General features: G+C 47.0%; 1 pseudogene; it reads left to right on the top strand.

The window, feature by feature from the left end:
- The first annotated feature begins 220 nt into the window (after positions 1 to 220).
- LOC142858184 (proteasome subunit beta type-4 pseudogene) lies at positions 221 to 9,810 on the top strand (annotated as a pseudogene).
- Positions 9,811 to 12,753: the final 2,943 nt, after the last annotated feature.

Below are 12,753 nucleotides of genomic sequence, written 5' to 3'. Positions count from 1 at the left end.
ACATCAAGTGTCCTCGGGTAGTTCCAGACGGAACCGAGTTCTGCTGAGAACAAAGGAGGAAGTCAGGGAGATGCATCAGAAAGTGATGTCAGAAACTCAGGACTGAAGAGATGGCTCAGCGATTAAGAGCACGTGTTACTCTTGCAGAGCACTGGGGTCTGAGTCTCAGCACTTACGTGGTGGTTTGTACCTTTCCGTAATTCCGGCTGCACCGCCAACGATGCACACGTACGATGCAGGCCCAGGTAAGACACATAGATACACAAATTGCTTTTTTAAAAAGGCAAACTGAAGATCTACTCATGGTTGCTAGCTTGAGAGTGTAGGGGACTTGCAAATGCTACAGAAGACATGAGTCTACAAACAGTAAGCTTGGAAGAGTGGAACCCTCGCGTGGGAATTGACTTTCACCCACTGTAAGCAGAGAATCCAAATGATCCACACGTAGGCAGTCTTCCCACCCACGTAAGAGACCTAGTCACTTGTGTTGCTTGTGGTGTTAAGCCCGTGGCCACTTCTTAAGGCAGAATTATCAATCTGATACAACAGGAGAGAGAAGCAAAAGATTCCAAAATAATAGCTTACATGCATTAGTAGGAAACCAGAATGGCTCTGGAGAAGAGACATGGCAAAATGTGGGTCTCTGAGGGGAGGATTCAAGTTGGATTTGGGCATGTGGGGGTGAGGATTGAGAGAATTGTTCAAGGAAGAAAGGCAGGAGAATGCAGGACGCTCATGACCAAAGGATGCTGTAAACTAGGCAGCATTGGGTTTTTTCCATTTGGTGGCATGGTTTAATATGGATAAGAATGGCCTCCACAGGCTCTTATGTCTGAATGCTTAGTCATCAGGAAGTGGCACTACTTGGGAGGACTTAGGAGGCTTTGCCTTCTCGGAGGAACCGTGTCAATGGGAACTGGCTTTGAAGTATCAAAAAGCCCAGAATGCCCCCCTCCCCGCTCCCTGCTGCCTGAACACCTGGATGTAGAACTCCCCACTCCCTGTTCAGCACAATGTCTGCTTCAACCACTGTGCTTCCTGCCATCCTGACAATGGACTGAACCTCGGAAACTGTGAGCTGTAGAAAGAGCTATGGCAGGCCTGCTTTTCATCCCGCCCGGCTCCCACATAGCTATCTTTACACCCAAAATAACAACACACAAATTGTATTCTTTTAAACACTGCCTGGCCCATTAGCTCTAGCCTCTTACTGGCTAACTCTCACATCTTGATTAACCCATTTCTAATAATCTGTGTACCACCATAAGGTGGTGGCTTACCGGGAAAGATTCAGCATGTCTGACCCAGTGGCTGGCTCCGTGGCATCTCTGACCCAGAGAGGAGAGGCATGGCAATTGCCTCACTTCCCTCTTCCTCCCAGCATTCTGTTCTGTCTACTCCACCCACCTAAAGGCTGGCCTATCAAATGGCCAAGGCAGTTTCTTTATTAACCAATGAAATCAACACAAAACAGAAGACCCTCCCACATCAGTGAGCCAGCGCAGTTAAATCCTCCCTGTGTAAGAGTCGCCGCAACAGAACACCGACTAAGACATTTGGGTTCTGAAGACTTATCCTAGTGTAGGTGGGCCTCAGCGTGAGAACTCTAAAGAAATATTCCCTTCCGGGTGTCAGTCAAGTTTCATTCTGAGACCTTGAGCTGGGTTCAAAGAAGGTAAATTCTGAAGCAGCCTCAATCCAAAGTTAACTTCCTCCTGCCTGTGCAAATCTTAGGACTGGCCAAGGTTAACAGTTACCCCAGGACTCACTCAGGTCCCCACCATAGGCAGGCAGGGTCCAGTGGATAGGAAACTGGGCCTGGTGCGGTGGGAGGGAGTAGAGGCAACAGAGGGCACAGGAGGAGGCCAGGAACTGGCTGCCAACCTCTCATCCCAAGAAACAGTGTTCATCTCATCTGTTCATAATTATGTGTTTTCTTATCTTAAAAAAGCACATCAGAGACAGGTGGCTCAGCAGGTAAAGGTAACTGCCGCCAAAACCTGACAGCCTAAGTTTTCTTCCTGGACCCACACGGTAGGAGGAGAGAACTGGCTCCAAATGTTATCCTCTGACCTCCACACATCACATGATGGCACGTGCTGGCACACACACAACACGCATGCACACACACACCACACACACATGCACACACACACTCACAGACACATGCATGCACATACACACACGCACTCACAAAGGGATCTAAATAAACGTAATAATTCTGTAAAGTACACTAGGGAATAATGTTAGTGAAATGAGCATTCTCTGTTTGTAGAGATAAAGTGAATCCCATTGGAACTGTGAGTGAATGACAATTTATAAGCCTAAATGGGATGGATAAATGGATAGACATACAGACAGAGAGACAGACAGATAAATACTGTCAATGACACAGGTCAATACTTACCCATGCAAATAGTGGCTTAAGGAAGTATTTTTGATACCCAGTCTGGAAATAGCAGCAACCTGGCTGAAATGGTAGGTTGCTAGCTCCCACAGAGTCTGCTTCATCACTGGGAAAGCCTCTGAGCTCCTTGCTTGGGGAGCTTACCTCTAAGATGCTCCCTGCCCTCAAAAGCATAGCAACATTCCATAGAGATTTTCTATTTGCATCAAAAACAGATAACGCAATATGATTTCTATTGAGAAGCCAACATCCAGCAGAAGGCAGAAGCCTTTCCTGAATCCTTTTCTCAGAAACACGAGTCTGGCCTCCACTTTCCTGCCCACATGTAAATAACACATTTCTGTGCAGAGCTAGGGCTCACTTTCAGAATTCTTCTCTTTCGTGTGGGAGGAAGAGTCAAACTGTTGGTTTGGCAGGAAGCAGGGGATGGACACGGGCATCCTCACAGACGTAGGAGGGCAAAGCATGAAGCTTATTTGGGGACTAGAAAATGTTCTTAGCTGGTGACACTTGTCCCGTTAGATGACATTTTCCTGGCTTTTTATAGCTAAACTCAGGAAGGGAGATAGAAGCAGCCCTCACAATGGAGCCAGGAAGACACGAGTGAGTTCTCTGCTGTTGAAAAGCTGTATGTCAACCTTAACCATGATGATGTGGAGACAGTGGTACCATGATGATGTGGAGACAGTGGTACCATGATGATGTGGAGACAGTGGTACTCTCAGTGAGTGAACATGGCCATGGGGACCATGTGTCTCTGTCCTGTCATTCTTCCTCTGCTGTCCCAGAGATGCACAGAGAACGACTGGGACCGTCACGCCGTCGTGGAAAACTGTGCTGTCCCGTCCCCCATTGTACACGCACAGGCAGTAGATAGTCGCAACAGAGAGCTCTGCCAGGTGGCCAGCAGTTCCCCAATGTGTCCACTTTGTGGACATCATTTCATGTGTGTCTACTCCAAGGGAAGTTTCTCTGATGATGAGGGCTGAGCTGTCACCTCCCCTCAGACATTCTGTGCTCTGTCATGTCCGTCACGCATATGGTGCCTGGCAGGGTGCGCCTCCACTCCAAGGCTTTTTCTGGAGAGCATCTGCCAACCCTGCCAGCCTGATGTCTCCAACCTCAGCACCACCTTTTCCCGGGTTTCTTGCTGAATCAACCAATTAGCTCAGATCATCTCTGACTGCTTTGAACTAAGTCTTGTTAAAACATGGGTGGACAGGGACCTGGGAAAGTCCAAAAGTCACTCTAAGAACAAAGCCTCTGGACCCACCGAAGGCTGGAGTCTAGTAGTTAGTGGTATTGGGCCTAAGTTTTCAGCGTGGATTCTAGAAGAATCCTGGAATTTCTTTCCTTCATTGCCACTTTCCTCGGGGCATTTTTCTCAGGATCTTTTCACAGCCTAAACCCTAAACCCTGGTTAATTTGGGAGGGAAAATGAATAACAGCTCTCTGCTCAGGGGATCAATGATATATCTATCCTATAAGAGATTATCTTTCCTTTATCGGCTGCACCTCAGCTTCTCCTGTCCCTGTGACAGTTCCCTTCTGTCCCCTGTGTTCCCAGAGCTACATCATCGGAGTGAAGTGCCACCCACCTCTCTGTGTCCTGCGGACGATCACACTGAAGTCTCCGTGCACGTTCCCTGTACTTTCGTGCCAGGGGTGAGGGCAAAGATCCTGCAAGTGTCCAGTTACACCTCACAGCAGAGAGTCTGTTGCCTTTGAAATTGTTTCACCCTGGATCCAAATACTTACCTTCGTTCCGAAATTATGCTGAGGACACATGAATATGCTTACAAGGAAGGCAATAGTAAGGTGGAGGGGGAACCATAAAATCCCACTCTCTAAGACACACACAGGCTTCCCAGAGCTCCCAGATGGCCCTTTGGAAGTTATTTATTTGCTGTGAGTGAAATAGTTCCATTAAGAGACTGCGTCTCACCAGCCCTGGCATCCATCCTTCAACCTGAGAACCACACTAGTCCCTCACCCACAGGATGCATCAAACACCTCCCTCTGTCAGTTTCTCTGGAAAATTCCCGAAACTTTTACCAAGTGAAAACTTCCAAACCCACAAAGCGAGCCACCAGTTCGGAAGTGGTGTCTACCGTAACAATCCCCGAACTGCTCTGAGATGGCAGTAGACACCGCCACGGAGACCAAGAAGAAGCGTAGGGAAATAGTGGGGATTTTCTCTCCCCTCAAAGCGCTTCTCCCCACTAAGTAGATTATTTTAGGTTTGCCCATTTAGTGTAATTAGTGCATATGGTCCAGCTGTGAAGAACTAGCTGAGGACTCCTAACTTATTATTAATTAGGCTCATTAAAATGCAAGTAAGAGAACGTTGCCTAGGTAAACAATACCTTATGTCAAAAAGTCATTACTTGACAAGAGCGAGCCTTCCCAACTGAAGTCATTACTGGTACTGGTTGAGGTGTTTTTTAAGGCTCCATGGGTGCCAGTTAACTACTTTTGACTGACATCAAGGACAGACACGCAGAGCTGAAAGGAGCCAGTGGTATGGGCACAGCCATTCTTTACACATCATTTCAAAATAAGTCTGGGGGAGGTTAAAGGTCGACAGCTCAATGACAGGCCGTCTCCACCCGCGTGGTGTCACAGCAGGAGCATGTCAGGAAAATTTCCTCAGCTCCCCTCAATTCCTTCCATGTTCACATCTCTTTTCCTGTCTCGGAGCTTCAGAGGGACTGACAGCACCGTGACAAACACCTGGGAAAGACAAATGCACATTATCCCTGGTGGAGGAGAAAGACACCTGCCCTGGAGTGCCAAGTCTCTCCTGACGCTTGGCCGGATTGGAGCGGGGAAAGGAGGCTTGGCTGGGTGCAGAGGGATGTCACCAACCAGCCCCACCACCTGCAACTGTGCACTTGGCCAAGATGTGTGCAGGTGAGCTGTGGTCTCCAGGCACTGAAGCACACTCTGCATCCTGGAAGATTGAGAGGGCGAGACGGTGGGTTGGATAAGTAAGATGTGCAGAATCAACTCAGCCTTTCTATTGGTGAGAGACACAGTTTCAGGGCCAGATCCTGCCCTGAGCATTTCGAGGGCACCACTGCCAAGCACAGCCTTGTCTCTGGATTCTTTGTTAGGCAGCGGCGGAGGCGGCAAACACATACAGGCGAGCCAACTTTCCAAGTTCTAGATATGTTCCCCTGCTTTTAACAGTCTGTGCACGCTTCCAAATGAGCAGCTGCAGGGACGTAGACTCCAGCATAAGCGGACGAAAAGAGGCCATTGACAGATGCTGAAGTGAGTGCCTAGCTTTAACAGTGGGTCAATTGATAAGTGGCTGACCTAGACTTGTGACTGACGTGAAGAGCTGTCAGGAAGTAATCTCCTTTCACAGTGATGACGGTGGGGCAGAGCAAGGTGAGAGAAGGGAAAGAGAAACCCAGGGTGGCTCTTACTCCCTGGTGAGCACTGCCCCCTCAGACCAACTTGGGCAATATAATTTTTCATAATGATGGTCTACACCTGTGGACAGAGGTAGTATAGTAAAGGACTGTGTGTGTGTGTGTGTGTGTGTGTGTGTGTGTGTGTGTGTGTGAAGGACAGAGTAGTATAGTAAAGTCTAGAAGTCCAGAAATGGGAATTGGAAAAAAGCTGCAATTTGCCAATTTGCCTTAACCTCTAGCTAGAGGCTACTTTCATTTCCTGGCTTCTCAGTCCCAAGTCATCACACAGAAGCTTGTATTATTTACAAACTGTTTGGCCAGTGGCTCAGGCTTCTTACTGGCTAGCTCTCTATATAAATAAACCCATTTCTAATAATCTGTGTGTTGCCACGGGTCCCGCGGCTTACTGGTGGCCCTCCGGTATATTGTTCCTTTGGCATGGTGTCTCCAAGACTCTGCCTTCTTTTTCCCTGTATATTTGCTAGGATTTCCAGCCTGGCTCTATTCTGCCTGGGTATTGGTCAAATCAGCTTCTTTATTAACCAATGATAGTAAACTATTAAAAAGTCAAGGCCACTGTTACCGTCAAGAGACCACTGCATTGTGAAGAACAGCACAGAACAATGTGGAGGCAGACATGGCTGGGTGGGGTCTGTTGGGCAGGGGTAAGGGCCAACAACCTGCTCCTATATGAGTAGGCTTTCAGCTCTTCCTTATCTTATTTCCTTTCTAGGAAAGGATACTCAGGATCATACTGCTCAGGAGCACGAAGGCTAGCTCAGCCTTGAAGGGCCCAGGGACACTGGAAGACCCTGCCCAAGGCTATCAGTGCCTGGAAGAATCCTTAGTGTCTTAGTTAGGGTTCCTATCAGTGTGAAAAGACACCATGACCGTGGCAATTCTTATAAAGGAAAATGTTGAATTGGGTTGGCTCACAGCTTCAGAGGTTTGGTCTATTTTTCTCCATTCTTCATGGTGGAACGTGGCAGTGTGAAGGCAGATGTGATGCTGGAGAAGAAACTCAGAGTTACACATCTTGATCTGCAGGCAATAGGAAGAGTTCATGTCCACACTGGGTGTATCCTGAACATAGGATACCTCAAAATCTGCTCCCACAGTGACACACCTCCGGCTATGCCTCCTAATAGTACCCATCCCTATAAGTTTATGGAGGGCAATTATATTCGGACTACCACACTTAACTAGTCGTGTTTCTGTGGGGACCACCATGGGTCCCTTCCCACTTCCATGCCTCTCGTTCATTCTGTCTGGAACTCCATAGGCTGTCTGGGGTGGGTTAACTAGTGGCTTTCCTCTAATGCAGGTCTACACAGGCCTTACAATGTGAAGTCGTTCAGAAGCAAAGGTCTTTGTGGATATGATTAAAGATAAAGAGATCATGCTAGATTCGGGTGCTACAAAAGCCAGTCGTGGGAGGAGGCGAGGAAACAAAGGCAAGAAGGACAATGTGAGGGTGGAGACGGAGGTCAGAATCACACATTGACAAGTAAAGGCTAAGAACGGACAGACGTCAGTAGGAGTCACGATAGGGACATAGGACATGTCACAGTTTCTTTCAGAGTTTCCAGAAGAGACCAAGCCCCAGCATCCTCACTCAGTGCCCCTGACCTAATAAGGTTCAGGGAGGGATTTCTTTCATTTTAATTCATCTCTTTGTGGTCATTTGTGAAGGCAAAACTTAGAAAATTAACTCTATTATTTTGAAGTATGTCGGGCTGGCCAGGCATGATGGCCCACAACTGTCAACTCTGCACTAGGGGTTGAAGCAGGAGGATTAGCATGAGTTCAAGGCCGTTCTGGACACAGTGGGTGTCACTGCTAGCATGGGCTACGTGGGAGACATAACTAAAGAATAAACCAACAAACAAAAAATCCAAACTACTTGCCCCTTGTACTATCCTGACTATGAAAGACACTGTGTTTGGGATACAGATGGCTTTGGGACTGAGTAACAGTGGACTACTGGGTCTGCACACCAATTCGGGGGCAGTTTCACTGTGCCACGTTCACACCTGGCACCCTCATGTGCCTGGCATCCACACTGTGCCAGGGTCCAGTCACATGAACCCAGAAGCCCATGGTATAAACCATTATACCCACCAGGTATAAAACATTCAAATCTAGTAGTTGCTCTTTAAAATAGTATTCAATAATCTACCTTTTTATCTTAATATATCTATATCCTCCCCTTTATTCAGAGAAGATTCAGTAACCTACCCTTTTATCCTGTCATATCTATATACCCCCTTTTTTGTTTTTGTTTTTGTTTGTTTTGCGAGACAGGGTTTCTCAGTAGCTTTGGAGCCAGTCCTAGAACTTGCTCTGCAGACCAAGCTGACTTTGAACTCACAGAGATCTGCCTCCTTCTGCCTCCTGAGTGCTGGGATTAAAGGCATTCACCACCAGCACATGGCCTTTTTTTTCTTTTCAAAACAAAATCATATCTAAATCCCCCATTTTTTCTTTTCAAAACAATAACCTTAAATCTCATTTTCTTTGTTTAGATTTTTTTCCTGACCATTATCCACAACAACCTATAACCAACATATTAAACAAAGACAAATATCCATAATCCATTTGTTGGTAATGTGGGAATAGTTTTCTAGACTAGTTCTTGCTGATGGGGCACTGATAGGATCATGGTCAAGTCCTTACTGGAATATTCTGTGAGGCTGTATCATCTCAACCAGCAGTCTTGAGGCTGTTCTGGATATAGAACTCAGAGGAAACTGCAACAGAGGTCTTCTGAAATGTTGCATCATCTGGGCCCTGCATTCCCATTAGATACTTTTTAGGGAGTCTTCCTTGATCAAACCTTATTTTTCCTAACCAAGAATGAATTTACAAACTCTCAATTCCTGTGGAAACAAAAGCAAAACCCCTTCTCCAAATAACATATCTTTTGACTTAAATTTTGAAGTCAAGTCATTTTCAAAATACATAGCTTGGATTAATCTAGAAGCATTTATAATCAAATGTCTTTTAGCAGCTGTTGCTCCTTCCTCAGCAATCAAACAATTCAAAGATAATATAATAATATACGATATTCGGATTCTCTGTGTATTTTCCATATTTTCATAGGAGCTACACTGAGGAGGATGGGAGCTGAGAGCTCTAGGTTTTTCTCATGAATCCAGGTGGCTAGGTTTGGGTCCAGTTCAGACACAGCCAGTGGCTAAAAAGCCCCAGACAAGCAGCTTTTCATAAATTTGTGCCCCAAAACATTGGGCACCAAAATGGAGCATGATTAATAAAAACTGAGAGAGAGAAATTGGGATTCAACCTGAAGACTCGAAAAGCACAGCAGCCAGCCACTGGCTCTTACCGCGACCTCAGTCTGAAATGGCGATCCTGCCTCCAAGTACCCACTGGTAGTAGGGGTGAAGCTTGAAGTGGTGGTTGCTGCAGACGTTCTGGTCTCCTACAGCTCCCTGGCTCATTTTTACAACGTCCCTTGCATGATGCAAGTCAACACAGCACCAGCCTGGGTGCTTCGAAAGCCTTGTGATTTCCAGTATTTGAAGCCGGTCCTCAGCTGGACGGTAGCTGATGAAGGGCTGTGGCGAGACGGAAACAACTACAGCCTTAGAGCTGTTCATTTATGATTGACAAGGACCACGCAGAGCAACAGCTCCAAGATGAACCCTCAATGGAGCAGTATGGTCACTAGAGGATGTGCTAATGGGAAAGCTTCCTCCATTAAGTGGACATGCTTGATGTCACACGTGAAGCCCCTCCATTGGCCACTGGTCACGACGCATATGTGGCTCGGCCTACAGAGAAGCAGCCTGAGGCCTGAGAGCTTATAGACCACTGTGTGCGCTGCTGTACTACTGGGATGCTGGTTCCTACCACTGGCCTCAAATTGCCACTAGGACTGAAAGGGGTGTTGAGACAGAAGGACCATTGTCAGCAGAGACCAACTGGGGTTTTGCCCACACAATCAGTGGCTTTGAATGAAATGCAGATACACTCTCCAGAGCTGAAGCTATAGCTTTCTACATTTGAACTTGGCTGGCTCCAAGGTAGGCTTCTGTAAAATAAATTAGTCCAAGAGAGAGAGAGAGAGAGAGAGAGAGAGAGAGAGAGAGAGAGAGAGAGAGAGAGGAAAAAAGGAAGGAAGGAGGGAGGGAGGGAGGAAGGGAGGGAGGGAGGGAGGGAGGATCGTTGTAATAAGCCCTGACTACACACCCTTTCTGCCCTTCTCTCTTTCCAGTGACAGTCTCAATGTACTGAGCAGAATGATCTTGGGAGAATATGAACTAAAGTTTCTTATCTCTGATCAGTGTTCTGCAATGGCTTCCCCATGTCCCCTGAGGAAAAGTCAAAGTCCTCACATTGATAGGTGACTCCCTTGACATCTGGCCCCCAAAGACTCTTGGGTTTCTTCTGCCAGTCCATTTTCCCCCTCTCGTGCTGCTCTGGGCACAGCAGGCCTAATCCTGCCTTGCAGCTTCTGCTTGGACTGCCTCCCTTAGCGGGACCACACTGTAGTGATATTTCATTTGTGTTTTAATAGATAAAGCTTGACTAAAGATCAGAGAGTAAAACAGTTCCACCAGTCAGCCTTACAGACCAGGCAGTGGTGACACACAGCTTCAATCCCAGTAGCAACACCAGTTTGCCATAGAAACAGCGTAGTATGGTGCACGCCTTTAATCCCAGCACTAAAGAGGAATATAAGATGAGAGGAGACAGTTCTCACACACAGTCTCATTCTGAGATTCCTGGAGGCAGGATCGCCATTTTGGACTGAGGTAGAGGTAAGAGCCAGTGGCTGGCTGTTTTGCTTTTCTGACTTTCAGGTTGAACCCCAACATCTGTCTCTGGGTTTTTAATGATCGTGCTACAGCACTCTGTCTGGAGGTATCGTCACTCCTCCACTTCCGTCCAGCACGCCTGAGTGTCTTCTTTCAAACGATGCCCCCTTCTTCCCGCACGCGCTTCACACTTTTCTTCTCCTTTATTGTTTTCGACGCTAGTCCTAGCTTAGACCATATTTCAAAGTTTAATCGCTTGCTACTTTACTATGACAGTTGTCTGCCTTCCCTCACACCCAGAATGAAGTAAGCACCATAAAGCAGTGTGTGTGTGTGTGTGTGTGTGTGTGTGTGTGTGTGACTGTAGGCCAGAGGTTCGTGTTGAGCAGTGGTTCTCAACCTTCCTAATGCTTCAACCCTTTAACATAGTTCCTCATGCTGTGATGACCTCCGAACATAAAATTATTTCATTGATACTTCATAATTGTAATTTTCTACTATTATGAATCATAATGTAAATATCTGATATGTAGGATTTCTGATATGCGACCCTGTGGGGGCTGTAGCCTACAGGTTGAGAACCACCGGTGTTGGGTGTCCTCCTCAGTGACTGCAGCCCCTCGCTGCCTTAGTTTTTAAGAAACTGTCTCTCACTGTACCTGGAGCTCACTGCTTGGGCTAGCCTGGGCAGAAAACACCGAGATTGCCCGTTTTCCTTCCCAGCACTGAGTTTACAGGCTTGTACCACCACATTGTGCTTTTGCATGGGTCCTGGGGATTGCATTCCAGTCCTCGTGGATGTACAGCGCGCATTTTTCTAACTAAGCCATCTCTACAGCTCCAGGTAATTTTATTTGGAATACTTGTATTGTTCTACATGCTCAGTAGGTTGCTCATTAATATAGAAGCAGCTTAAAAATCATCCATGAGGTGGTGAGGGAAAGACAGTAGCGGAGCAGGCTCAATGGGGTCTGGGAACAGATTATGAAGGAGCTATCGAATAACAGAAAGGAAATACATTTTTTTTCTGAGTAAGTGGAGAAAAATGGCCATCATCTACGCAAAGAATTAAATGCTTAGATAGAGGGCCGTTGGAAGAAGTTTTTAGTGACTGATACTATCGGTGTCTTTCAACATTCTCGCAGCACATTTGCCGCAGAATAAAGCCAATTCTCCTGTGCTTTTCCCAGGCTTCACAAGCAATGAATTAGTTGAAAAACCATGGAACAGAGAGAGCCCATTTGAGAGCCCCTCACAGAACTGATAACCAAGCCCTTCCAACAAACCTGGAAAAGAGAAATTGCTGTATTTGTAACCCGAGGAGTCCCAGGTACAGTCAGGGAAAGGCCAGGTCACCAGTATTTAGCGTGATGTCAGAGCTCACGGCTGGCACACTTCAGCATTCTAGGACATGTCTGAAGAAAGGCACTGATTGAGAATGGCTTTGACCTCAATGGACATCTTTTCCTGTGTGTTCATAAAATGTTTGTGCCTATTTCCCACAGGGGAAGAAAATCACCTTTTGAAAACCCCATCGAACTTTCTTCTGAGCTAAGGTGTGTCTCTAGTGGCTTTTGTCGCGTTTCTTTTCTGTGTCAGAGCAGCAAATTGGCCGTCTTGATGCTTCCCTGACCTCCCTTCCCTCTCCATCACACACTGACACCTCTAGCCCAAATTTGCGTATTGCATCACCTCAGGAAACTCATGGCTAATTTCATTATTTTGGAGAGAGAAATGCAAATCAAGCCAGACAGCTGGTGCTCTGCTCGAGGCTGAGAGTGATGGAGGGGCCGAGGCCCACCTCATCAGAGGCCTGCACACCCGCCTCCTCAGACAGGCCATGGAGGGTGGAGAGCAGGAGGCTACCCGAGCAGCAGGAACAGATGGCTAGGAGGGGAAAGATGGACGAGCCTAACTTGCTGGAGAGGCTGGGGAAAGGTGGGATGTCAGCTGCTGGGCAGTCAGACACAGCGCACAGGATAGGATGGGCATGCCGTATATGCCGTATCCTTCAACGATACCATTTTCTTCAGGGCAGTGGAGCCCTGGTACCCAGCTTCACAACATGGTCTGCCAGCGGCAACTTCTGTTGCTGTGAGCACGGTACCTTCATTTCATCAAAAAATAAAGACTATCAATATAG

This window comes from Microtus pennsylvanicus, chromosome 10, assembly GCF_037038515.1.
Source record: "Microtus pennsylvanicus isolate mMicPen1 chromosome 10, mMicPen1.hap1, whole genome shotgun sequence".
Lineage (NCBI taxonomy): Eukaryota > Metazoa > Chordata > Mammalia > Rodentia > Cricetidae > Microtus > Microtus pennsylvanicus.
This window is presented reverse-complemented; position numbering and strand designations above follow the sequence as displayed.